The sequence below is a fragment of the Maylandia zebra genome, linkage group LG5 (assembly GCF_041146795.1).
Source record: "Maylandia zebra isolate NMK-2024a linkage group LG5, Mzebra_GT3a, whole genome shotgun sequence".
NCBI classification, from domain to species: domain Eukaryota; kingdom Metazoa; phylum Chordata; class Actinopteri; order Cichliformes; family Cichlidae; genus Maylandia; species Maylandia zebra.
Genome location: NC_135171.1, coordinates 29713052 through 29740230, shown reverse-complemented (window position 1 = coordinate 29740230; position 27179 = coordinate 29713052). Strand labels below are relative to the sequence as shown.

The following is a 27179-nucleotide window of genomic DNA, read 5'->3' as shown; positions in this document are numbered from 1 at the left end:
TTGAGACTGAGTTTTTCAGTTGTGGCAAGGGACTGAACTGGAGACAAAGAACTGTGAGACTAAACACATTAGCTGAGGCAGGAAAACTGCTTAACAGTTGCTTAAGATTCAGGAAGTTGTAAAATTATCATCTGCTTCACAAACCATCCCACTGAATGGCTATTATCAGTTGTAATCACTCCCACAGGCATTACCAGCAGGTTATGCACCCACTCATAAACCATCAGGTTAGGCATCCTCCATTTTTGTCAGTTCTAAGAAGAAAATGACCAAGAATATTTAGGAGACCTCCTGTGGTCATGTAAATAAGTGCATAAAAAATTATCTGTTGGATACATGAAACTGATTACTGACAAAAAACAAACAAACAAACAAACACCCCAAAAAGAACTGTATATCTTTTTTTTTTTTAATGCTCACCGAGAGGTTTTGTTGCCTAATCCTTACTAAATAGCACATGAAAAAGAAAGCTGGTAAAAATAAACAGTTCAATTTGAATGCATTTTGTTCAAATGAAAGCTAAAACTGATCAGAGTCAAGATAAAAAGATTTGAATATATGGTAACACGTTTAAGATGAAACCGTAAAACTAGTCTTCCTTCTTCGGCACTTCCTCATTGAAACTATTTAATATGGCGCTGTGATTGGCTGAACATTATAAGGGTTACGATGACAACTGTAGCTGTAAATTTCCATTCAGCAATGACAATGAGGGACACAAAGACAGTCGTGGAAGAGACTGACATACTTAGTAGTCAGCAGATGTCTGTCACTGTGGAAAATGCCACATCCCTCTCTTTCCATGTGCTAGGTTGCTGCACCCTCTAGTTCTTTGTCTTCATCTTTCAATCTTATTGTGTCTTTCAGGATGATATTTACAGAAGGTAAAACTGAGGGAAAGACTACTTTTCAGTGGCTATCTGCAGATACAGGCTTTGTTTCCAGTTTATATTTACCTGGATATTTAAATTAAAGTTGTTGGGTTTTTTTCTCCCTTGCTTCTACCAGACCCAGGAATGTTAGTCAGAATGCATGATTCTTATGTTTGAATCAGATACAGCATGGAAGTATTTCACTTTAGTTGCACCTACAGCTTTTTTGTTTGAATTTGTTTTTAAATTGGACAAACTGTGGTCAAGTGACTGGACATGAACGGTTGTCATGTTCAGTGTAACATTTCTTTAAAGGCTTTTATTGCAGAGTAAGGTGTTGATGCCAGCGTCACTGATATCATTTCATCTCACCTGTCTAGGAAGCTAAATCAGGGTCAAATGTTTTATTCATTTGAAAAAGTGATTTGAAACTGAAATTCTAAGTTTTGATATAAAAAAAAAAAAAATATATATATATATATATATATATATATATATATATATATATATATATATATATATATATATATATATATATATATATATATATATATATATATATATATATATATATATATATATATATATATATATATATATATAATTTTTTTATTTTTTCATATAATATATCGTTGTTTGGAGAGATTGGGGGTGGGGTGGGGTTGTTACTAGTTAGAAATGAGCATTTTGGTTAAGGATGGCCACCACTCCTTCATGAGATGTTGCTGGCATGCTGGCAGCAGCCAGCAGGTATGAAACACTGTTTTTGATTATCCTGTGACCAACTGCATTGATGGGTGAATGCTTGTAACGTATTGATGTACACTAAGGTGGGTAAAAATTTACCCCAGCAAGAGAGTTATCCGTTATCTGAGCGGCTTATAGATCGCTAAGCCGCAAAAGCTATGAAGTCTGAAGAGAAACCTAAGATTATTTGTGTGTGTGACTAGAACTAAAGGGAGGCACACTCACACTGAAACAAAAGGAGAAACTACTGTGTTTTTTAATAGCAGCATTAAGCAGTAGCCTACAAATCTTATAATGAACACAAACTAACTAATGGAAATAAGTTAGTAAATCAATGATTAAATCAGGCACATAAAGGATCATTCCTAGCCTCTTGTTAATTTAAGACTAGTGTATTGGTGTTTGGCATCAGCAGATATCTTCAACCAAGGTAGAATTGGGAAAAAAAAAAAGCTGTTCATGCCTAAATACTAGCTTTTTCTGCCAATATTTGGTTGCCTAAGTACAAACAGCCCTGTACAATACCATCTCTCATTTCAAACAAGTTAATGATTTCACAGTTAGTGACACATATATTTATCTTCATGAATAACTTCCTATAGTAAGTTAATGAGTAATGCTAGAAGGAGAGAACTGGCTTTTTGTGCATATATTGTGTGAGTGACTTTCTGCTAGGAGAGACAAAGGACCCCTAACAGCACTAGATATGTGACATTATACCTGTATATATTTGGATTAAGATATTAAATTGAAAAAGGAAACCAGCTAGTAGACAAAAGAGGAATTCACGTGATACTGCAATGTGCTCTGTTGTGTTGCAACATCACAGGAATTAATGCAATAAGCTGAATAAACTGACTCAGGGAGTGAAGCCATTTGCCTAAAATAGCTAGGGTGAAGTTAAATCAAATACATAAAAAGAAAAGCACAACAAGATTAAAATGTTTAGCTGGGATGTACTGTGTACTACCAGTTCTTTTGGAAATTACTAGTGTAGTAGTTGGGAATCATCCAGTAATAAAACAGTTTGACAAATCGGGCACTTCTAGTATCAACAACATGCTAAAAAGCAAGGGAAAGTGGCATAGGTGCATTTGAAGTATTCTAAAGTCCCCAAAAATTGGCAGGTACATAGGTACTTTGACGATTTGATGATTAAGCTTTTGGGGGCCCCAACAGTCTTGTGGAAGTGTAAAGTATAATGGACGGCCTAAGACATTGTACATAGCATATATGTAGTACAATCTATTGAGCTTTGTGCAAGGAGTTTAACTTGTGAAGTGAACAGAATTATATCCTGAAATGACCTTTTTTGTCCCCAGTCAGGTGCTGGTGAACATGTAGGAATAACTTGCTCGCCAAGTGTTTTAAGTCATTTGTGCACAGGAATACACTGACAGGAAGGCCATTGTTTTCTGATTCAATTCATCATGTTGTTAAACTTACAAAGCCATATGAAGACAAACACATACCTTCAAGTTCCCAGCAGGGCCAGTGAACAAACTTCCTTGTATTAGGAAAGCGTGTAGAGGATCAAAAGTAATTCATCGTTTTGCTGCAGGGGAATGGCCTATGTTTAATGATTTGTAACTTTACATTCACTGTAAAGTACTTAAAGTGACGCAGTGACAGTCAGTTGCTGAAACAGCCAGAATCACCTCTCATGTTTTGGAGGGAATTGCAGAGTAGCTTAAAATAATTTTTAAAAATAAAGACTTGACAGTTATATTAGTACTACTCCAATTTTCAGCTAGGAAATCATTAAAATCTCAAGAATTATGAATAGCATTTAGCTTGTCCGTTATGATCGCTAGCACTAGCTCCTTTAACTAGAAATGTTACTGTGCTGAATTCCAGTGAGTACAATTCGGTCAAAGCTGAACGATTTGTTGAACAATTCTTTTGAACTAACTGATTCTAGTGATTCAGCATACTGCAATGAATCGTCTTGAACATCACTGGAAAACAGCATCTGATGAGAATGTTTCCTGGGCGCTTCTAAGATTAGATCTTCTAGGCACATTAACTGCGTTTAAATCCTGGGGCTGACCGAGAACACTCTGAAGTGATGTGTACTCAGTCTGCCCTGGGAGTGCTTCAGGACTTCACAGGAAGAGATAGCTTTACCTCTCTGCCACATCATCTATCTTGTGTAGTCTGCTTTCACTACAGACTTGGACCCAGATAAGTGGTGGAAAACAGAAGTAATTGAGTGGTGACCATGTGTAGCTGTAGATTTAGCTGCTCAGGTGGTTCATCCCAAGAAAAAGGCATCATTTCAAAGAGACTGAACCCAATCTGTTCACGGGAATGTTGCTATTCCACAATTTCCTACAACATGACTCCCACGGAGTTAGACTGGCCTTGGAAACCACTATGAATTGTGGGATGATTTAAAGTTCAGGCCAAAAGTTTTGTGCACAACAGAGAACCATTGTGTGTGAGGGTGGACCTCACTGGACCCAGACTCTGGATATGCATTCAGTGACTTCACATATTTACTACAGTCCCAAAGTACTTACATAACACACTCTCCTATTTTGAGACCATGTACATTTCCACTGGGCTGGCTGCAGCTGCCCGTTACATCCACTCTCCTCTTTATTTGCCTCACATTTCTTTTACTCATCCCCTGCATATTTGTTTTCTTTTTTCCTCGCCCATATTTTGTCTTCTGTTAAAGTCTTCTTTTACGCTCATCACATTGTGCTTTTAACAAACATGTCAATATTAGATATTTCATTCATTTCAAATGAGCTATTTAGGCTATTCAGCCTATTAGCTTATGAGCAATGAATAGAATTATTGGATTTAGGGCTTAAGGATGACAGATTCAAATATTTTACCAAAGACTAGAGATAAGATTGGACGTTTCAGTAACAAAATAATCAACAGCAGTCTTCCAAACACAGTGAGATGCAACACAAAACCAGCTGTCCTCTGCCTTTCCAATTCCCATTTTCTCATCATCTTGGTTGACCTCCTTTGCTTTTAGTTTTTCTACATTTTCTTCATTATACATCCTTCATGTTTCAACCCCCCACAGGGCCTTTCAGAAGTCTCGACCCTTTACCCCCACCCCCACACTTTATTTCCACAGCTTGCTTCTGCTGCCCCCACCCCCTTTTCTTGTAATCACTCACCCTTTTCCTCCTGGGTCACTTTTTAAATCAGCTTGTCCTTGTTTGCAAATTTTCTGTTGTTTCCCTCCAATAGCTACCTTCCCTCTTAATTTTACTATGGTTATTTTCTACAAGGCACTCCTTTAGACACTCTTGTTTATTTACAATTTTCCCCCATTAATGCTACCTCACTTTGCATAAGTACAGACACTTCTCGATGCTCTTTTCTCATTTTCATTTCAGACAAATAGAAATGATCATACAAAACTTGTAAAAGAAAGACAGGAAAAGAAACCGAAACACAGAGAGTGAATATGAGTAAAAAAAGAGTGAGAAATAGGTGGAACATAGGGACAAAGGAAAGAGTGACTGAAAGCTGTTAAAGATTAACTTGGATGGGGAAAGCTGAAAACACAATGGCATGAAGACAAAAAGAAACAATGAGGTCCGTGTACACATTTGTTACTAAAAATTAATCATGCTACAGAAGGTAACGGCATGTGAGAGTCACATGCAGACAAATACAAAAATAGATGTTGGGCTGATGGACCAAAAAAGAGACTAAAGGCTTTTCTTTGAACACCAAGAATCACAAGAAGTATGAGCATGTGAGGCAACAGAAAGTTATCAAAAGTTACCAAAAGGCTTATCAAGCTACAGTTAACACTCACTGTCGGTTCTGCTAACATTTTTTTTCCACTCTAGTTCTGCAAACTATAACAGGTCAGTGGAGCTGAGCTTCAATTATTCACATACTGCAAATATGTATCTAACAATTAAACATTCAAGAACTTCAAAGATTATGGCTTGTTTTAGTGTCTCTGTAATTTCAACGTTTTGCCCAAAACTTTGGTCATATTTTGGTTTTTAAGAGATTCCTGATAAGCTGAGGTTTATTATGAAAGAATAATGCAAGGTTTTAACCGAACCTTTCGTCATAAACGTTTCGGTTCACAGATTCAAAATTGCATGTCCAGCAGATACATTGTAAATTCGTTGTTTTCATTTTTACCCCTCAGCTGTAAAAGGCCAATGGGATATTGTCGTCACCTCAACAGACTGGCGCTGTGGACACCCAAGTTTGTAAATGCAATAACTTGAAAATAAGGCGACGTAGGAGTTTCAAATTGATACCATAGGTTTGTCTACTAGGAGACTGAAGGATAGCACTTGAAGCTCTATTTTACTCATTATAGTATTCACAGGAGTTTAATTATTGATACGGTCCCTGCCACCACAAGAAGCGAATAAACCCTAGCTTATCTCCCTTGTCTTGAGGGTTTTTTTGCAACTTCCACCATATTCATCAAGTCTACAGAAGTATTGAGTTCAAGTTCTCTGGAATATATTGTGCAAAAATTTTTTCTCAGTGTCTTGTTTTGATTAATCATTTCTTTGGGAATCTTAAAAGAATCCAAAATTTCTACATTTCCTGGTAAACTGGATTGTTAGCCACAAGGTGATGCTGATCTTTTATCTTCTGTCAGTTATCTTGCATGAAATGTATTAAAGTCAATCACCATGATAACGCATGCACATATGCAATTTTCATCAGCCTGATATACAAATATATAAGGTGTTAATCACTATCGTTGTCGTTTTCACCTTCAATAGCCAAGATAAATAAGATCTTTCAAAGCTGTCAATGCTTTTTAAATAAATGTTCAAACTGAGACCTCAACACATTTATACAGTCATACAAGATTAATGGGGCAGCTCCAACAGCAATGAGCTCATAGTGAACTTACATAATGGTGTGAATTTATGTTGCTTACCGGTTCAAGTTGGTTAATATTTAGTGCGGCATGTCTGATGTCAAGGCCACCTGATCATAAATGTTTGATATCAGCACATGCAATGCAACAGTTTATATTTTCATCCTCCACGTCAGTATAGGTTTGCACCACCTTTCTCAGATTTAATCTGTAAAAAGTGCTGTTGTCACCATGACTAAGATTTTACTAATATGCACATGCATGCACACATACGTGAATGCACACAAACACATGCACGCATGAATGCACACGCATGAGTGAATGCACGCACACATGCACGCACGCACATACACACACACGCACGCTCCACTACCCTCAGATTACTGACTTAATAAATCATTTAACAGCAACAGCCTACAGTTGACACGTCAGCTTTCAGCAGTAGTTTGTCAGACAAGGGAACAACAAATTCCCACTACATTTTCACTTACATAAATGACTATTATTTACAATACAACAAACATATTAAAATTGAAATATACTTTGCAGATTAGATATTAAAACACAAATATAAAAGACAAAGACAAGCGTGATGTAAAATCTAAGAAGTGCATCTCTGGACAGGCTACAGTGTTTCCCCACACACAGAAATTCTTTTTATTAGTCATTTACTTATTTTTTTTTTTTACATCCAAGAGGACAACACAATTCAAAATCACTTCACTACAGAAACATCACCTCTCTTAATTTGAAAAGATCAGTCCCTGCTAACCAGCTAGCTCTGACATTATCCTGAGCTTCCAGTGCTATTCGAGAGTTTCACACATCAAACTCAGCACTCAAACTCACGTGCCTTTTAAGCCTGTTAAGACCCATAAACTGTCACATGTGTAGGGGTCTTTTGCAGGCATTTTAAGCTCATTATGTGCACTCTCGTTCTTTATCACTCCAACCCACCGTATTAACATCACTCCTGACATTGTTCAAAGCTCCACTGTCCCTCATCCCACATGATACCGATGACAGCATCAAACATGTAACTGACTGAAAAGTTTGCCAGCTTTCATAAAAAGACATGAGAATGAGGGTATATGATTCTGATAGACTGAACCACTGAACACTTCTTGATTTTCATAAATTTTTACAGCCCCTTGAAATTAGTCACTTGCCAGCAGACTCAGTTACACGAGATTTTTGCCTACATCAGTCAAGATTAAATTAAACTCAAGGCCACTAGCAGAGAAAATACACACAGAAATGTCTCTGTCAAATCCTAACACTAGCCCTATATACCAGTATATTTTCCACTCAGTGTCATTGGGCTCTAAAACACAGAAAACTGCTCCCCTAATATAGTTAAAAGTTAACAAGAACTGGTAACTGACACTTATAAATGATTAAAAAAAGAAAACACTATTAATCTAACCTTGCACTGAAATCTATGGTCTGTGTGGGAGATGTCTCACTGTTTATCAACTGTTAATCAATTCTGTCAAGGCTGAATATCCAATTTCAAACTCAAATAGTATAAATAACTTCATAGATAAGATTTATTTTCTCTCCATTCGGTTTCCTAAACGCTTTGTAAAGGTCTCTTTGTGAAAGATATTCCATTCCAGGTTTTATCATCTTCCTGAGTTAAAAATCCTGGGTAAATTTCCAACTCTGAAACCAACCCAAAAAGGAAATAACTACTTGTTATCAGAACCAAACCCCTCCAAGGCACACTGAGGCTACCAGTAATCATTTTTTTATTCTCTTCCAACCTTTGTAAGACGTCTAAGAGCCCTGTAGTGTAGTGATTTACCCATTCACCTAACACAAGGTCCCCGGTATTGAGCAATCCACTGTAGCGACCCCTTGTGAATAAATGTGAGACCGAACGAAGCGCGTAAGATTAACGTATACAGACGAAAAACGTAATTTCTCAATACTCTAACAATTAAATAGCAATAGGAAGCTAATGATCGCTGCACATGCACTTGTTACTGGAGACGGTAAAATGTCCCCCGTTCATTGTCACAAATAGTGCAGTTACGGAGACAAAATTAAGCGAAGGAGAAAAGAAAGAAAAAGGACGAGAGAGGACGAGAGAGAGAGAGAGAGAGACGTTTTAAGGGGAAGCAGCGTGTGATGCTTTCAGAGCGACAAACGAGCATCTCCGCCTTCTCGTCTCACTTCCCTTTTCTTTTTTAGTTCAGCAACGCAATTATTCGAAACAAAGTCTATATATAATAAACCTAAATGACCAAAAATATAACTTCTCATTTGGTTTAAATAATGTGGATATCCAAGGACCTAAGAATAAAGAGACATATATGTATATAAAAAAGAGAGACAAAGACTGTAAGACTCGCGTAGGCTGTAAAAGCAAATAATCAGATAACAGAACTAAATCCGCTGCTCGCCATCCTAAACAAAGACGATTTAAAATAAATAAATAAATAAATAAATACAGCAAGCAAATGGTAGAAATTAATAAGATCCTCTAAAATAAAAGCATCTGACGTAGACATGTGTGAATCCGCGACATCTCACAGATGACAAAGCTACTGATGAAAACAGATAATTGTACATATTCCAATAATACAAAATGACACTGTAGCCATCTGGGTAACACAAGTCCACCAGTGATCCTTCCTAAACGCTCGCTCACCGACGAGGGGAGAACAGCCTTCACCCAAATCTACCTCACAGCTTCCTCACAGATCTTCACCCGGACATCTCGTGTATACACTGCCATCAGTAAAACCAGCAATAATAATGAAACACATGCGATGGATTTAACTTAGAAATGGACAAGAACTTTTTTCTGTTCCTCGGGGTTTAAAAGGAAAGGTTTCCATTCAGACACAAAATCGAAATAAGTCAAAACATCAAAAATCGTAATTTGATATTTTAGAAAAAATCTATAAGAGAATGCATGTAAGATACACCATCATCTCTCCGTGAAATATTTTGTAGGTGTGCAACGAGGGTGCATTTTGTCTTTACCTGCAATGTTGATGTGCTTTCCTCTGTTATTTTGTCCTTTTAATGTCCTTTGAGCGCCGTCCCTTGTCCGTTTCGTCTTGTCCGTGACCTCTTGAGTCCGTTAGAGCGACTGAGGACTGAACGCGTCGGGAGCCTATATTTAAGCCTATTTATAAGCTTCTCTTCCTGACCTTTGTCTCTTAAAACTGGGGGACCAGAGAAGCAGCAGCAGTGGAAAATCACCGGCTTGCCTCCTCTCTGAGCAACAGGAGAGGTCTATGGTGCCTTCAGGGTGCAGCAGCACACTCGGATTTTTTGTGAAGGCAAACTGCGCGTTTGCAAAGCATCAGGAAATGAATATAGCCATTTACTAGCTAGTAGTTATGATCATATTTATGATAATAGTTTAAATTAAGCAATTTTTCCATGTTCTATCTGGGAATTGTTGCTAAATTAGGCTATACTTTGTTTCCTTTGTTTGTTTGTTGTTAGAGTTATTGTTACTTCAACCAGCATGCCTTTAAAGGTTATGTTGGGCCATCCAAAAAAAAAAAAGTTGGTGTTTACAAGCATCACATGCAGCATTAATAGATATTAAAGTGCCAAGTTCTCCATTTAGTCTATGTCTTATCCGCCTCTCACGAGCACGCGCTCAGATTTTCGAGCGCGTTCTTGAATTAGCTCCACTTCCCCACACGCGGCCGAGGACAGGCGAAGAAGTGCACGTGTGGAAATAAACGATCTCTACGAGATAACACCTTTTGTGGTAACACAGATTCAGCAGCTCTTTTTAATGTGTAGCCACATTTTTATTATTTATTTATTTATTTCATTTTTTTTTTCACAATAGAAAAAAAAACGTTATCACAAACAAATCAAGCTCAAATCTAAATCGAAACTAACTTGCCTGACAGAGTTTTTGTTGTGAATAAAAAGATGTTTCTGTTATTTTGTAATCCTATGCTTTGATAAGGAACTGATAATTGTCTTCCTATATTCTGTATGTTTCCGTCAGACTCTTGATGTACACTATAAAAAACAAATAACTAAAAACTCTAAAAAGCACTTTGAGTGCTCCAAGTAGAAAAGCTCTATATAAGAACCAGTCCATGTATAAGGTTATGGCTCCATATACTTTATCCATATTGGTAAATGGGTTAGGGTGATTGAAGGGTTGTTATTGGTAACTGTTGTTTTGAGGCTAACCTGCCATTAACAAATAGATAAATAACACGTGTTTTTTTTTTTTTTTAATTTTCAACACCTTTTGGTGTTACTGACCAAAAGGATTGTGTAGAGAAGATGTTGAAGTGGACGGAGGGGCCAAAAAACATTGGACTTAAATATTGGAGATATTTTTGTTGTAGACTCTCAGCTGACAGCGAAGACAGATTATTTTCTCTAACCTTATTGAAGGACTGACTTAAATCCAGACTGTAGTCTCACTATGTAATCTCTGATCTGGGAAACTGATTTATGGTCATTTTTAACCCTCTGATGCATGAATTATGAAAGCCTTGGTCAAGATTTTTTTCTTAAGTGCTTTTATTCTTCTCAGGACATGAAAAAAAATGTTCAACTCTTTTTTTCCCCAAAAATATGTTTTTTTATAAAGTTATAAACTTGTCCACTCCAGTGGACTACATGCGCCTGAGCACTTAGCATGAAATACTGTGAATTTACTATAAAAATTAATTACCTTGTGTTCTATTGTAAATATACAAACACTTGTTTGCTTGTATCCTTTGAAAAACATCTCAGCAATTTTTTTGGAACTTTCAACTCATAAGGCCCCAATGTTTAGACGTAAATAACAAAACCAATCAACAGTCCTAGCTGTGAATCCTACACCTGAATATGGCAAACTATCTCCAACAAGAGCAACATTTTTGAGTCTACACAGTTCTATAACGATGCAGGACAGTATTACCAAGCCCTTAGTAGCATGCTGGAAGAAAACACAAACTGACATCTTAGTCTCTGCATCTCCAAACACTTCTGTGTTCATCACACCTAGGCTGTCCGTAGTTCCTATGTCTCTGTTCTGCTCTGGCAGCCACTCTCATCATCACTGGACTTATCACTGAACTCATCATCACTGCACTCATCAATGAAATCATCATCACTGGAGCTGGATGGAATTTCCTGGACTATTCTGTACGCTGCCTTATTCTTTGCTGCATTTGAAGTCTACAAAATATGATAAAATAATTATTATAGTAACTCAAACTACAGCTGATCTGCACAGAAATATACATTTTAAATGAGTAGCTTATAAATGTAACAATTATATGCTTACTTATAACCAAAACAGTCCCAAAAAACAGTGAGACAATTTATGACTTATGTTAAAAAAATATAGTGGGTAATGCATGATGTCCACTACAGTGGACACATGGTTAATCGTAGTTTTCTACATATTAGACATAACAATTTCTTATTCCAAACAGATAATATCCTTCCCTAGATGTTACTGCATATCATCATATTTTTTTTACCTGTTGGGCTCTTTTAGCATAGAAGGATTGACAGGATATGCCAGCAGTGGTCGGCAGGGGTGACAGTTTGCCTGCCATCTTTGATTCAGAGGAAATTTACTTGCAGTTGCACTAACTGAACACTGAATTGACCTCAATGGAGCATGGCAGCAGAGAGCACTCTAGAGGCTAATATGCAGTTCCACCATAGAAACCAATGCATTAAAGAGATATGTACGTTTTAGTAGCTGTCCACTCCAGTGACCACTATGCATCAGAGGGTTAAAAAATTGATTTGATTTTGGCCAGTGCAACTATACATTACATAGCCATCATGAGAAAAGTTGGATATGATGGCAAATATGTTGCAAAAAGCAAGCGTTTAGATGAGACTCATTCATAACTGGAACTTGCAAATATTGTTTTGAGTTTTTTTGTTTGTTTGTTTGGGATGGGGTTCAAGGAAAGATTATTAATACTAGAGAAGTTGAAACTTGCAACCTGTTGTTGTTGTTGTAAGAAGGGCAGTGCAATTTCTCAGAAACTTTAATGGAAAATTACAGACACAATGTGACAAAACTCCATTCAAACATCTGTTAAATTTGGATTTGAACATTGAATTTCAAAAGCATTATTATTATTGTTATTGTTGTTATTATTATTAGTAGTAGTAGTAGTTTTAAAGCACAAACAACAGAAACATACGTATTCAACGCCTCTAATGCAAACTTCCAAGTGCCACCTTAGAAAGCAACTCTTTTCAGGCCTTCAAAGAGAGCCATGCTAGTGGCACCGTTAGTAATCTCTTCAGTAGGAAAACTAGCCACAGCGACAGTGGACTCTTGGAATCTAATACTATCATATATACTGCTCATAACCAAATATGGATATGCAGATGATGAGATCTGTCCCACTAAGCACTGTCACCATAGTGCACAGGATGAATAAAAAAATGGGTGTGGATACACAGAAGTAGCTGTGTACCATTCTGCAGGACTTTCCATTCAGCCTTGACCTGGATGACAATTTCACAAAGTGAAGGGAGGAAAGACTTTTCAGTAGATCCCATTTTCTGTTTATTTTGCAAATATGTGTCACTGTGCCAGCAGTACAACAGTGGGGGGAGACACATGTAATACATTTAAAATGCATTGTTGTTTCACTAAGACGAAAAATATATTCAACATTTTATATAGTTCAAGGACATAGACACTGCATATTGAGGAGTAACACTGAATGTAAACACTGAGTTATGTATAACACACACTGTGCTCCTGCAAACTGTCACTAAATTGCTGCTTTATCTATTCAGAGCAAATGGGCAGCGTCCATGTGTCACAAAAGTTAACTAAGAACTTGGCATAAGGTCACTGGCAGGCTAAAGCAGCTGGGTGAAGATAAGGATGTTTACTATTTTACTGCTTTGAGAAACAGAACAAATCATAATATTAAGAAAAAAATAAGAGTTTTGAAACTAACTATTGGCATGGGCAAGAGTTTTTCATGTAACAAGGTGTTGTTTGTTGGAAACAGCGTGGCAAATAGCAGACTTTCCCTACTTTCTTGCTCCAAGCTCTGTGATTGGACAACCTCGACGACTTCGGTTCACTTCCAGAGCACCGTGATGAACTCATTGACCTTACACATTCTGAGAATTGCCTCGGATAATTATTTTTCTCTTAGAGTACCAGATATGACAAAGTACTTTTTGGTCGGTTCTTTATAACTTTTAAGTGATCTGGGTGGAAACTGATAAATGGACTAGCTTCAGCCATATCACTCTTACCTGAAAAATCTGCCTGATCAAAAATAAGAAGAAACGCTCTTGTTTAAAGATGGAAAACATATTTTAGGCATACAGTCAGTGAGAGCTTTCCAATTTTATAATGTTCTCGCATTGCATATTCAGTAAAGGCACTGTATATTTACTTTACTTTGCTTGTAATCTTAAAATGCTGTTAAAAAAGCTAGAGCTGTATTGTTATCTTACCTGTTAAATACTCCTCTTATCTCTCTTCATTTGCATGCTTAACTGTTTCAGTTACAGTACTTCACTTGGTTTTCTTATCATACTCTTTTGCATTTCACATCCACAGAAATGAAAATGATAATCACATTAGGTATGTCCAAGGGGCATGCTACACTTTGGGCAAGCCAACAGTGTAGTGACAAAAACTGCAATTCCTCTAGTGGCCACTTGAGGCTTGCTTCAAAAATTATTCAGTCCACAGACACTCTCATATTAACAGAAATAGCTTTGGCCTCAATGGACAGTTTCTACTTTCATTTAAAATGTACATGTTCATGCTGTTGGTGTCTTTTTCTTCTTCTTCTTCTTCTTTTTTTTTTTTTGCATTTTCAAATTAAATTAATAAGACAACTAATGTGGTTATTTGCCATACTGTCATACTACATGTCATACTACATGTCATACTACATTTCCGTTGAAATAATCTTCTTTGTTGGTCATTGTTGACTCCCAGAAAAAGACATCACTTTTAGTCTGATACATTTACTTTGTACAGTGTGTACTTTGAGTTGAAATGACAATTGCTTTCTCACTTGAAATGAATGACTACATAATCATATTGGTATGTCTGTTGATAATTTTGCTATGATGACCAATCAGTTCATACCGTGCAGTTATGCAAAGTCCTAATTGGAGATGACTAAAAACAATCCTAGATAGTTTAAAGAATAAGGGTGCGAGGTCTGCACAGGTTCAGAACTGTCTTTGATCATTTTTGGATTCACTCACGAGGAATTTTTGAATCATGTATGCACATGCACCAGATGGTAAGAGCAGGTGTTTGCATATTTTTTCATGTTATGAAAAAGATGAGTTTTGCAATACTGATAGGTATCCATTCGTTGAGTGATTTGTGTGCCAATTCTTCACACGTCAGTTTCCGTTGAAACACTCATGAAATGGAACTTAAAACGAGATTTTATGCAGGCGCAAGTTGTATTCAAAGTACCCTAGAGTCGGAAGACGGTGCAGCAGAGGAAAGAGGCATTGAATTCAAAGGCCTCTACAGTTTGTTTGACTATGCTGTCAATTTGGTCTTCCTCTTTTCTTGACTCTCTGACAGAGCAGTTGTTCAAAACAAGTGTACACTTTTTGAGGAGTCATTTCCTATGAAAGTGTGTACACTATATAATTATACTGCCGGCAAACATGGGTCATTTAAAGTCATTAAGTTGTAGGGTAGAGTTTTTTTCCATTTGTGCCTCATTGAAATAGCATGCAAAATAGCACGTTCATTGGTTTTCACTTAAATATATTCATTTACTAGTTTGAAAGAAAGAAAGAAAGAAACTAAATTTTTGGGTTTCAAATAGATTATATGGACAAACACGATATGTATATACAAGACATTTAATACAAGATATGGCCTCCTCTGGACACAATGCAAAAAGTCACATATCTGTCCAGTGACAGCATGGGTGTCCAGATCTATTGTTTAGGCAAATCCTGAATGAGTGTAGCCTGCAGCAGTGGTCACTGGCTGTGGCTGCCTCTGAAAATGCCAACCCAGCCTTCCCCAGGCATCTTCGACAGAACACTAAATCCTGGGGCTATCAGGGTTAAATGTTGGAAAAGGAAGATTGCATGTGGATATGCTCCTCATCCACCTCATCGCGATACCTTTGTCACATCTATTGTCACAATAGATTTGTCACATCTGACTATTCTTGATTTCTATCAAGAACAGTCAGATCAGAGATGGTGCTCTGATGTTGACAACGAAGGCTGCAGCATCTTGGCCATGCATGCCAACATCCAGCATATCAGCAGCTCATCCTCAGTCAGCTTTAATCGGTCATGTCACAGTGGCGCTTTGACAACTCTGTGAATACATTGCTCTTCTATGTTTTGAGACCTTTGGCTTGATAATGCATCTGAGGTGTACAAGTGAGTTCATTTGTGCCAGGTAAACAAATTACCAGTCCTGCCTTTGACTAAAACCAATCAAGTGGAACTAAAAAATACTTGCAGGATGTTTGGATTTTCAAGGAGACTAAAATGGTGTATAGAGAAATGAATTTAAAACTAAGGTTGAAAACATTTTTGTAAAAAAAAAGAATATCATAAGAAAATGATATTTTCTGATATAAGATATCATTTTGAAGAACCAATATGACATTCCCATGAGTCAAAAGACAATGAAGACAACATGCACCCAAAGCACAGAGAATACCAGGGAGACATGAATTATATCAGTTATAATGCTTTGTTCATGTTACTCTGTCTTTTTTGTAATCACCAAGGACAGATTTGTTTGGGTTAGCTTAAAAACACAGAGAGACGTACGCGCATGCAAATACAAACACACCCATGCTGCCATTTACACATTGAGGAAAACTTCTTCAATGGAAAGATTATATAAACACACACAGTGGCAAATGAATCAGACAAATAACTCACTATGACTTATGAAAATTGTTCAGATGCACCAAACAATTAGCTTACACTGCCAAATGACTTCAAATGAAGTAATCTGGTATGGATAATAAAATAGCCTTCACCAGATTGAGTGTTATGGTGTGATGCAGATGCAGATTTTTCCATTTTTTGTTTTGAATTTTCACAAGGATAAAATTAAAAGCCACCTGATAAATGTTGCAACTGTAAGAGATGTACCATGTGATGTTTTTATTGGTAAGGGTAAATTTAAAAAAAAAAAAAAAAAAGTAAAGAAGTACAGACCCACCCAGAGTTGAGCTGGGTCGGACCTGAGAGCAGACCAAAACAATGTCCCAGAACCAGTCAACATCACAAAGCGGACATCCAACAGCAAGTCTCAGGCAGAAAGAGTAACACAATCGGCACCTCCTGGAAGAATACACTTATGACTTCATGAATGCCAGGCACCACAAATAAGTGATTGCAGGTAACAGCAGGTACTCACCAGGACTGGATAACACAGGTCAGAACAAATGGGGTCATGAAAGAAGCAAAGATATAGTATTTTTGAACTGCAGGCCAGTTACTTACCTCTCTGCAATATTGAAGCTTCTCTCAGGCATCAGGAGCTGAATAGGCTCATAAGACTTCCAATGGCCTTCTGAGCTGCCAGATATCAAAGCACCAGCTACTGGTTGATACAGTACACCAGGAGTGTATGACCAGACTGGCTAAACAACTAGACATAGTGCTAGCTGACAACAGGCAGAACACTGCCAAGACCACTGTAATTGGTGCTACAATCCCAGCAGACAAGAGTGTCAGACAGAAGAAGCATGAGAAAACAAAGTAGTACCAGGGGCCGAAGAAACAATTGGAAGTTGTGGAAGATGTCGAAGTTGAAATCCAGAGTGGTTTCAATGGTAATAGGAAGCTCAGGAGCTGTAAACCCAAACTGAAGGAGTGGGTCTAGCAGATTATTTTAATGATAATAATATAATAATATTTCATAAAATATACAGTGACTCTGAGGTCTTTTCAGGAAATAACTTGATTGTGCGTGACTGTCCAATGTGCAGTATAGACTTCTTCTTTTTTGTAACCTAAATACAAATAACGTTTCTGTGTTAAGAAAGACACTGTGTGTCATATATATGTGTGCATACATATGTGTAAGGAGTTAGAAACAATGATTTTAATTTATTCTCTTTGGTTTCTTTCAGATGCCAGAACAGTCTGCTAAGAAAGAAAAAAAAAATCCCAGGGCACATTGCAGACTCTAACACCATAAAGGGTGTTACTGTGTTTGCACAGCCACTGTTAGTGCAGCTCGAGGTCATGTGACAGGAAAAGTGACAAAGATCTAGATGGTAGACTTCCTGAAAAGGGCAAAGAGAAAATAAAGGCAAAGCTGTGTTCAGTAGTAAATTTAATCAGACTTTCTCCCTTAGTCGTTTATTACTCTTGATATCATTTAATCTCTCTATATATACATTTATATCTATTTATTTATATTTCTGTTTCTTGCTTATAAAATAGAGTCATGGTACCAGGCGTTTTATTCTTTTCAAACTGAATATCTCGTCACTTTTAATTTCCACATGAAATCATACAATCAATGTTTTGACAATAATAAGAAACTAAGCTCAAAGAGATCAGCAGAATGTTAGAAAGAATAAGAATAAAATGCATGCTATTTGTTCACAGAGGACCAGAAGAGGCAGATTTTAAGACTGACTGTGTGCTTTAACTCTCACTGAAACTGCATTTCAAAACAATTTTAATGCTGCACTGTCATGTGTTTCCTGTTAAAATAAATTCTTAAGCCCAAATGGCTCCAGGACGCTCATCCTGTTCTTCATTGCACAAAGCAGCACATATCAGTCCAGAATACCTCCCCCGTGGTATTGAGACTTTGCTAGGAGACAAAGCAAACCTTCTGGCAATGGCATTTATTGATATGCCATCCTCAAGAAGTTGAATTACCTGTGCAGGCATTGCTTCATGTTATCATTAATAACATCCATCCATCCATCCATCCATCCACTTCCGCTTATCCTTTTCAGGGTCGCGGGGGGCACTGGAGCCTATCCCAGTTGTCATAGGGCGAGAGGCGGGGTACACCCTGGACAGGTCGCCAGTCTGTCGCAGGGCCAACACACAGGGACGGACAACCATTCGCACTCACATTCACTCGCACATTCACACCTAGTGGCAATTTGGATTATCCAATTAACCTATCCCCACAAGCTGCATGTCTTTGGACGGTGGGAGGAAGCCAGAGTACCCGGAGTGAACCCACGCAAACACGGGGAGAACATGCAAACTCCACACAGAAAGACCCCGGCCTGATGGTAGAATTGAACTCAGGACCTTCTTGCTGTGCGGCAACAGTGCTAACCACCGTGCCACCGTGCTGCCCCCAGTTCCACACATTTCCACCCAAAATAAATAGATGCTGGTGCACATTAATAACAATGACACTAAATTTAAATTACAAAAAAAAGAAAAAGAAAAATAGTCAGAAAAAAATGTCATTGGCCTCCACCTGTAAAACCATTCCTGCTTTAGGGGCCATCTAATTGTAACCCCTCTAGTGCACTTGTTGTTAGTTAAATTAACACCAAATCAGCTGAAACTGATTAACAATAGTCTCTTGTACTTAACAGACAGGATCATTATCCCATAAGCTTAATTTATTTAATGTTATTAAAAACATTAGTCGCTAAAAATCATTCCTTTAATTTTGTGAGCAGTGTAATTTAATCACTGCAATACTTAAGAGAATGTAATGCTACTTAGTGCTACACGCTACCTGAGATTTGTGCTTAAACTTAGATTTCATGCCTATAGTAATTATGCTAGCATGCTAACACAGCAGCAGCTCTATCTAAAAAGTGATTGTGCTAGCATCTGAACCACAGTGGTGGTTGTATTGTGAAAAATATTCTTTTACCACGGTACCAGGTTTTACCTTCAATTTTGGTCTGGCTTTTATGTTTATTTATTTCAATAAAATGTACTGAATCCAGGGTACCCTACATGTAGCTCAACCATTTCTACTATAAAACATAACCATAGTGTGAATGTGTGTGTGAATGGGTGAATGACTGAATGTAGTGTAAAGCGCTTTGGGGTCCTTAGGGACTAAGTAAAGCGCTATACAAATACTGGCCATTTACCATTTACCATAGCTTGTGAGTGAGAAAAATTATACCAGTGCAGAAGTGTTTGCATTCTATCTGAAGGCTACCAGATAGAAATAGCTGTAGTTTCAGTCCTGTAGAAGTCCACCAGAAAATGTCTTTCTGTCTTGACCAGTACCTCTACTTTCCTGATGACTTTATTGCCTCAATCATTCATTTTAGGTTTCACTGAATAAAAAAATTTAAAAAAGAATTTTCAGCACATTCAGGTTTTTGAAACCAAGATGGTGATGCTGAAAACCCAATTGTCGAGCCTTCAGCACAGGCCTTAAGACACCAAAATATGATATCATGATAAATATGTCCACCTTTTATGATGTCTATGGACATAACATGGCCATAACGTTTGCTTTTTAAAAATTATGATTAGCTGATGGATTGTTCGTCAACCAGTCTCATTGGTCCCCATGATGAGTATCAAGAATAAGGAGAAGCATCTATGTTGGAAAACTAAGGTTTACTAGAGAGAGTAGCAGATCTGAAATCACTGGTTTATAACATTATGTGAGTTCATGGTTTAAGTAGGTGCTGTATTTCAAAGGGAACACAAAATGTACAAAGACATAGGTCTGAGAATATAAAAGGAAGGAAGGCAGTTGACACAGTTCATCATCTGACTCCTCCACTTCATCAGCGTTAGCATCTCTATTCACCCCACTTGTTGGGTTGAAAGCCTGCTATGTGATGGAGGCATGCTAGGTTTTAATCCCTTATTAGTAAGTAGGCAGTCAGTCAGGCCAGGAGTCCAGAGATTAGTGCCTGTCATCTGACTATCCCGTTGGCCAGCGAGAGGGATTAAACCAAAATAAATGCACCACTTCCCAGTAAACACTAGCATTATGTATAAGGCAGGCAGTTAGTTTCTGTGAAGAACAAATGTTTCTCAATTACAAAAGTCCCCCTTTCCCTGTCCCTACATTTTAGCAGACCTCGTCAAATATTCAGCCTACTTCTCTGTTCACAGTCATGCATTCAGTCAGTGAGCCATGAACAGCTAGGCAACCACCGCTGGCGTCAGGATTGTTTTAAAGGAACAAAGCATTTTTATTAGTTATTGATTTATTTCATATTTTAACTTAACACATTTTTTATGCTTTGTATCATTTTTGCTATTTCTTTAAAGAAAATTTGATTTTTTATTGCGATCTTGAACATTGCAAGCAGCTCTTGGCCTTGAATTCTTACATTTCTTTAATAAAATGTACAAATCCAGATCTAAATATATGCATTTAGTTCTTTTCAACTTGTTAAAGATTTTGTGAAGTCAGCAGAACCTGAAAAACATTTCAAGTAAATGAGATACCTTGCATTTTATCAAAACGTACTTAATGTGTAGGCAGCATTTTGATAGTGTAACTGGTTGATATTTGTTCACAGTGTTTATATAAAACTGCATGTAATGATTACTTTAATTATGGATTTATGCCAGTGTTTTCATTCATGCATGAATCTGCTGATTCATGAAAAATGCCTTGCAGTTTGATGCATGGAGGAAAAACCACACAATGTAGTAAAACAGAAATACAGAAAACTTCAGTTCTTTTTAAGTGCCTTTATCTCAATAAAATTACAGAGGACCGTATTTTGAAAATGTTCCATAATTTGCAGAGATGTTTTTTGGTTTTTTTTTACTGATCGGTTAACCTCAACCTGTCTCAACTCTGCTTCTCTAAGATGATCTTTTTATATCATGTTACTGATATTTTACAGATGATCTGCTAATAATTGTTTTTTTCTGGTTATTGCCATTTACTTCACCAGCCTTTTGTTGCCCCCATCCCAACTTTTGTTTTAGATATGCTGGTACCATCAAATTGAAAATTAGAAAAAAAAAATATCATGTAGAAGCTAAGGCTACATTTAGCTAACTTTTTCAACTCAGTGATGGCACCGTAGGAAACTAAACTGAATGTGTGGAAAGAAGTGCAGCTGGTAAAGAGAGATAGTGTTAAGACTGATCAAACAACACAGGAGCAGGATGTGTTGCTGTAATATCGCTGCTACACTGTGCTAAATGATATGCCTTCACTTCTACAGAAGAGCTAAGTTTGCTGCTGATGTGCCCTTGGACATCTTGTGTGGCTAAATAATATTTATGTTCTATACAAAGAGTATAAGTTATGATTAAAATCTTATCTGCAATGTAAAGACAAAGCATGGCGTCTTCAATCATTGTCATTCTTCTGTCACTTGTTATTATATATGCAAACAACTCAATTTGGCATATAAAAGTCTTTTATTGCCCTCAAATAAAGAGACTTTTGTCAATTCAGTAGGCAAGACGCAGGAACTGAGATGCTATATTATGATTTTCTCAGCACAAAATGAAAATCACAAAAGGACAGAGAAGGCATTACTGTTCAGATCTAGCTGACATGCTTATGATTGTTGCCATGCAACTTTTGATAATGTTGCCATGGAAATAATAACTGCTGCACTGCATGAGACAGAAAGTCGATCTGTTACCATGGGAGAGGCTGTGTTTTGCAGAGCACTCTTGGAGAGAGTTGTGTTAGCCAGAGTCTATTAGCCATGCATGCAAAACATTCCCCATTTTCTTGATTTGCACTGAGGGCAGGTGTGTGTCATGTTGTTTTCATGCAGTATGATTAAATTATATACACACATAGTGGCACAGATAATTCGAGAAAGAAACATGCCTACAAAAATGAGATCTCTGGGGAAGAAAAGTTCTTTAGATGAAGAAACTTGGGAAATGATAAATGTTTAACTAATGCAGATTCTTTTTTTTGTATGTGCAGTCAATACTCTGACAATGATACAAGGAAGGATGATTTTTGAAATTTGGAACCAATTTCATTTTTTCCTGTTTATGGTCATAAAACCAGAAAGAGAGTGGCAATTAGTTTATTTGGTTGTTCAATGAAAGCGTTAAGAGTGAGAGAGAGAAAATTGCATTCACATTTGCAGTTTTGTCTTGCTATACAATATTTGTAATTTTTTTTTTTTTAAAGTACAGTACATTTTTGGAAACATTTGTCAGTGTTTTCTTGTTTGTTTGGTTGGTTTTTTTGTACTACTTGAACACTAAAGTGGGCCTCCAATGAGATGACAGTGCCAGCAGTGAACCACAGCTCATTTAAATCTGAGACCCCTGGTTTAGACACAGTATTCAATACTTTGATTACATTTTTGCTCCTATTTGTGGAAACACAAATTGGTCCCATGTGATAGGCTAGACTGCTTAAAACTGCTCCCTTTAGGGGTCACCATCTCACCCAATCCCTAGCATCCTCCTTTGTCTTACCAACCCTATGTATGTTTTTCTTGACTACATGCATGAATTGTTCTTATTTTCCATCTTCCTGGGAAATCCATATTGAATTCCATATTAGATATATCCACTATCCCTCTGTGCATGACCAAACCATCTCTACCTTGCCTCTCTAACTTTGTTCTCAAACCACTGAACTTGAGCTATCCATTGATACTCATTTCTAATCTTGTCCATTCTACTCACTCTCAGTGAAAATCTCTACCTCTAGCTCTACCTACTGTTTTTTGTCTTCTCTTTCACTTGTGATGATATCCTTTTGTCAAAACTCACTCTTGACACTCATCTCCAGGCAAATAAAGAGAGAAATTCAGGGCACAGCACCCAAAATGGTTCCAGGCCTGAATAGGAAAGCTGAGGAGGTGAAGTTACTGGATGAGAGGCTGCAGGTTTGATTATCGAGGCTGTCCCTTTCTTTGAATTCTGTCATAAACTTTGTTTTCTATTCTTCTTCATCAACACTCTCAAAGCAAACATATGCAGTACTCTTTTTCAGCATTAACTATATCACCTTTCTCCTAAACTTAGCTACAAAAACGTTTTCCCATATTTTCATGGTATTGATTATCAGTTTTGTTCCTCAGTAGTTAATACAGCTCTGCACATCACCTTCACTCTTAAAACCCATTATCTTTCTCCATTCTTTAGAAATCCTGTTATACATGAAAAACGTACTATAAGCCTTTGCTTTTTCCTTTGCCTCCTCTCTCTTTGCTGTACACCGAGCCTCCCTTGTCTAATTAAACTTGTCTAATTTCTAAATTTCTATAATTATCTCACTTTTTAACTTTTCTTTAACTTCTTTAACTTAACACATGAGATAGGCTAGACTGAAACTGGTTAAATAAATGAGCATGACAGGCAATAAAAAACACAACTTTAGTTCAAGTGTAAAAATCGGAACCATTTAAGACACTGGCCCTTACTGGTGCCTGCTGCAGCTCCATGACCATCAAACCGCATCTGAGACTGAAGGGCTTCAAAAACAAAAAATGTCTTCAAAGGCCTCATCTCCGTGAACACCACAGAACTGACCGTTTGGACTTTGCAAGAGAGCACCAAACATGGGACATTAAAAGGTTAAAGAAAGTTTTATTCTCTGCTGAGAAAGAAATTTACCCTGATGGTCCCGATGGTTTCCAACGTTACTGGCATGACAAGCAGATCCCACCTGAGATGTTTTCCACACGCCACAGTGGAGAGGGCGCCATAATGTTCTGGGGTGTTTTTTCCTTCAGTGGAACAATGGAGCTTCAGGAGGTGCAGGGGCATCAAACGCCCGCTGGCTATGTCCAGATGTTGCAGAGCGCATCCCTCATGACTTAGGGCCCTCGTCTGTGTGGTAATGACTGGTTTTTTCAACAGGACAACGCTACAGTACACAAGGGACTTCTTCCAGGAGAATACCATCACTCTTTTGGACCATCCTGCATGTTCCTCTGATCTAAATCCAATTGAGAACCTTTGGGGATGGATGGCAAGGGAAGTTTACAAAAATGGACAACTGTTCCAGACAGTAGATGCCCTTCGTGCAGCCGTCTTCACTACTTGGAGAAATGTTCCCACTCACCTTATGGAAACACTTGCATCAAGCATGTCGCAACGAATTTAATGCAAAATAGGATTGTTTGCCATTTAAACCTTTGATTGGGACTGTAGGACCTAAAGGAGTAAACCCCCACCCAACAAATAAACAAACCTTACAATAACTTGGTCAGTTCTTTTTTTTTATTTTTTATCTTATCTTGTTATATAAGTTCAGGGTTAAAAAATGTTTGGGCTTTACTGGCTTTATAGAATTTTATAGTTTTTGAAACTGCTTTCCTTGCTTTCATTACTTTTGTGTAGTTTTATTTTACAGTTTTGTATATATAGTTTTATATATATATTTTATGGAGTTTTATGGAGTTGTGTTTTGTAACTGTTTTTTTCAAGACCAGCAGTACTTGCTATGCTAAGCAAATTTCCTTCTGACATGAACTTTATAGGCTACTTATTGCAGTCAGACTTGAGTGTGGCACTGGTTATATTACTGTAAAATAAGAGTTTTTCACAATAATATGCATTTTTATGCAACATATCCACAACTAAAAGAAAAAGTTTCTACAGCTCTCTACTTATTGTTTAACAAATAACTTCATTATTGTTGTTTGGTTGGTAGCGGGTTTAGCCAACAGGTCAATCAGCATCTCCTTATAGAAGCATTATCCAGTTGGCTGGGCTCCACACATTAAATGTTCTAAGTCACTTATTTTTTTCTCCTTTGAAATAAATGACAAATCTCTTTTTCACTTGATTTCAGGGATAAACACATTCTCTCTCTAATCCAAGAACAGTTTACACTGGGCAGTCTCTTGAAAAACTCCCTCTTATTCAAACCTTTACCTCTCTCAGTTCAGCTCTCTCTCAAGCTTTGAAATTGGTCTCCCTGTGGATTTAATGTTTACGTTTTTGTCTTTGTTCATAATCTCCTTTTTTCCCCTCTAAATTTTCCTCCCCTCTTCACAACACTTAACCGTTTTTATGGATATAAACATTTTCTACATTGTTTACTTTTACCTCAACATACTCTCAGTTGCTCTTCCTTCTTTACCTCTCTTTCTCTCTTAGGGACCAGGGATGCATGACCTTAGGAATGTGTTTATCTCTGATCTTGGCTCCAGCTGGTTTTGGGTCACTTTGCCTTACTGCTGTCATTCTGTTGCTGCTCAGGCTTGCCCCCTCTCACCTAAAATAAGACCAGGTTCAGACCAGGTTCATCTCCTTTTGACTTTGATTAGACTACTGCACTAACACCTGTCAGTTAAAAAAGTTCAACCTTTCTTAACATGTTTACTGTTTCAGTCTCATATATTAACCGATTTACCATAGTTCCTCTTACCATCTTACTAATCTTATTTTTCCAACTTTGTCTACTTCTCTTTTTTATTTACCCTGAATGATTTCTTGACATCCTTCAAAGTGTCTCATTGCTAATACCCCTTTGCTTCTTTTTATTCTTATCAAATGTAATTAACTTATCTTATTCTGGATTTTCTATCCCTTAAACCAACTTTATTTTCACGAGATCTTTTATATGTTCTTGAAAACATATTTTCTGGAGAACCTCATGGCAACACCAACACAAAGATGAAGAAAGATGAAGACATCTGCGGCCACTTGAGGTCACGGGACCAGCATCTTAAAACCTGTTCCATGATAAAGTTTATTTGGTTGATTTTATTATTATTATTATTATTATTATTATTATTATTATTATTATTATTATGATAAAAATAGAGCCCTCTCTGGATAGATTGGTGGGCATCTTGTTCTGGCTCTGTTGATGATGCGGTAAATGAGTTTCAAGACATAACTTTTGAATAATGATGACTTTCCTTTGGAGGGCATCTTTGATCACTTATAGATGTCAGCTTGAGGATCAGCTGCATTTTACTACATGAATCATTCTCATGTAGTAAAATGAGCACCGCAATGTCCCAGAAGTACATAAGATTGGGTCAAAAAATTACAATTTTTAAGTTGCTTTATTTTAATACAAACGCTTTTGAGCCTTTGTAACTCGGGACATCGGCTAGCCTCATGAGATTTTCAGTGTTAAAAACACATTGAAGCTCTCTTTACAAACAAAAGACTTACCAGATGAAAAAACTTCAGATAATAATACTGAGTGTGTGAGCATTGCAGGAAGAAGGAGTGGATCAAGCTGACTTCCTAAATGTGATTATGTTTGACCCAGATGTGGAAGATGAATAGAAAACCTCCCTAAAATCTAATAACAATATTAAAAAAGCATACTTGCAAAAGAAAATTTTGCTTTCAGAGTGTGTTGGTCAAACACAGATGCTCACAGTATCTTTTTAATTTCACTAAACTGATGTAAAACAACGTGACATTCATTCCTAGTATGCCTTTGCAGCACAGTAAACAATCAAAGTGCTAAATACATGACCAAATCAGGCTCAGTTTCAGAGCCTCTAATGATAATTCGTTTTCTTCACATAGCCCAGAAGACAAGTATAACAGAGAATTCGGGAAGAAAAATAAAGTCCATTTAGCTTTTAGCAACCAATTTAGTTACATTTTTTCTGCTGATATATAGTCTTGTTTATCAGAGCTTTTATCAGTTGAAGATAGGTGTCTGCTGCTATTAGAAACAGGGTTCATGAATATTGATGAGGACTAATGAAGATGTAAAATGTGTGCAGCAAAAAACAGCAAAGCAGACAGCTTGTAAAACTTGCTTCGTTATGACCCAGGGTCATTATTTGTGGTACGGGGTTGTTATTGTTTGTATTTGTATTCAGCGATGCTTGTTTCCAGGTGGAGGCCGCCCATTGGTGGAGGAAGGAAAGAGGCCAGCT

General features: G+C 37.2%; 1 protein-coding gene across 1 annotated transcript in view; it reads right to left on the bottom strand.

The window, feature by feature from the left end:
- The window catches only part of LOC101486200 (sodium- and chloride-dependent taurine transporter), a 28268-nt gene extending 18571 nt beyond the window's left edge, over positions 1–9697 (bottom strand). Inside the window, exon 1 of the mRNA XM_004548856.6 lies at positions 9451–9697. The gene's annotated coding sequence lies outside the window, so the exon portion shown is untranslated. The remainder of the gene's footprint in view (positions 1–9450) is intronic.
- Positions 9698–27179: the final 17482 nt, after the last annotated feature.